The sequence below is a fragment of the Oratosquilla oratoria genome, chromosome 3 (genome assembly GCF_046742065.1).
Source record: "Oratosquilla oratoria isolate Oo_2021 chromosome 3, ASM4674206v1, whole genome shotgun sequence".
Classification (NCBI taxonomy): domain Eukaryota; kingdom Metazoa; phylum Arthropoda; class Malacostraca; order Stomatopoda; family Squillidae; genus Oratosquilla; species Oratosquilla oratoria.
Genome location: NC_134779.1, coordinates 18956190 through 18958689, shown reverse-complemented (window position 1 = coordinate 18958689; position 2500 = coordinate 18956190).

Below are 2500 nucleotides of genomic sequence, written 5' to 3'. Positions count from 1 at the left end.
ATATACATATATATATATAGTATATACAGTATATATATATATATTATATATACAGTATATATATATTATATATACAGTATATATATATTATATATACAGTATATATATATTATATATACACGTATAATATATTATATTGTATATTATATATACAGTATATATTATATATTATATATATATATATATATATATATATATATATATATATATATACATATACACACCAGAGGGGAACTATGTCGTGACACATAGGTTAGATGAAAAAAATCCCCACTGTCGGAGAAAGTAAACGGACGAAGTATAGAATTAACTGTATATTTTGACTACTCTCTGTGGTCCTCTTCAGCAGATAGTTATATTGTGTAGAAGTAAGAGTTATATAGTCGATACAAAGGGAACATGAGAAGGTGGCTCAAGTAACACTGCCTTGGTAGTGATTTCTACCTTCCAGGCTATCTATACTGGGTAACAGTTTTTTAATCGTTAATGATGTTAAACAATATGATGACCATTGTCCTTTTGATGTATTATAATTAGGGTAATCGAAAGGACATTGGTCATCAGACCTTCTTCCCCCCCAACCCCTCCCACAAAAACCGATCCCACGCAAGCGGGTGGTCTTATCTAGCAAGTCGCAAGTCACATCTCTCTCTCTCTCTCTCTCTCTCTCTCTCTCTCTCTCTCTCTCTCTCTCTCTCTCTCTCTCTCTCTCTCTCTCTCTCTCTTTCTTTCTTTAGGTCTGTCTGTCTGTCTGTTTGTCAGTCTTTATCTTTTCTTTTAGTATGTGCCTGTCTGTCTAACTCTGTGTTTGTCTGTGACTGTCTGTCTGTCTGTCTGTCTGTCTGCCTTCCTATCTGTCTCTGTCTTTGTCTCTGTTTCTCTGTCTCTATCTCTGTCTCTGTTTTTCTGTCTTTTTCAGTGTATGGCTCTCTCAATCTGTCTCTCTTAGCCTGTCTCAGTCGTTCTTTCTCTACTTTTTCTGCCTCCTTGTCTGTCTCTCTCTGTCTCTGTCTGATTTTCTCTGGCTCTGTCTGATTCTCTGTCTGTCTGTCTCTGTACAGTATATGTGCATGCACATATACTGTACATAGAAGTACACTTGGGCAATATATAAATACACCCTATTTACGGGAGAATGGGGTTCTCTACCTAAAGACGGCGTATTTTTCATTCAATTCTTTATTTCAAGGAGACTTGTGGCCCATGACTTGCACCCAAAGGTACAATAAATACAAATGAAATCGTCTGTCATGAGCAAGATTAAAAGAATTTAATCGGTAGAGGCTTAACCTTTTATGTAATTGATTGAAATATGTCTATACCACATAATATTTGAAATATATTCATATGGCTAATTTCTTATAAAACGGTTAGATTGGTACATTTCAATTTCGAAGAGGCAACTTTTATTGCAGGGCAAGTATTTTATGATGAAATATATCAGACACAAGGGAAAGAGAAAATAGAGATAAATTTGCTCTGAACTGAGAAGCCACAAGGAACAGTCTTTCACCCAAGACAGCATCTCCGATAGAAGGCGGCGGACAGTGACTATCATGTCTGTCGTGTCAAAAGGAACGTTTTCTCCCCCTTTGGCGCCTCACATCAAGGGGGACGGCCACGCCTCTATCCTCGGCGCCTCCAGAGACGAGGCCGATCAAACGACACTCCTACCAATTGTCCTCCGAGTCCCCGTGTGCTACTTTTGTCATAGCGGGCGTAGGGTACAGCGATATTGTCGCCGCCTCGTCAAAGATATATAATGCACATTGGGATTCGAAGTGTCGTGCGGTACATTGGGGAATAGGCAGTTTTGGTCTCATAGTTCTTTTGAGAGGAGATATTGGTACAATTTACCTGGTGACTGGACAAGTGGGATGAGAGCTACTTTCTACTCACGAGTTCCATGTCTGAATTCTGTTCTTTTTCATATATATATATATATATATATATATATATATATATATATATATATATATATATATATACATATATTATATATACATATATTATATATATATATAGATAGATAGATAGATAGATAGATTGATTGATTGATAGATATACATATACAGCAATAGTCTGAAAATGGCTAATGAAATTTAACACAAGTAAATGCAAGGTTATTCACATAGGAAAAAATAACAGTAATTACGATAACAAGTTATTTGGAAAATCGTTAACAAAAGGGGATAATGAAAAGTATCTCGGCGTAATTATCAGTAACGATCTCAAATCATCTAAATAGTGTATTTCAGCCTCGGAGATAGCAAATAAGATTCTAGGACTGATTACGCGATCTTTTGACTTAAAAAATTCATCTCTCATTGACAGGCTATATAAATCGGTAGTTCGTCCACATTTGAAATATGCCGTTTCCGCATGGTCACCGAATTTCATTAAAGACATTGACAGATTAGAAAAAGTACAATAGTGAGTCACACAACTGATTCTAAATATCAAAAATAAATCATACAAAAATCGACTAAAACATGAATTT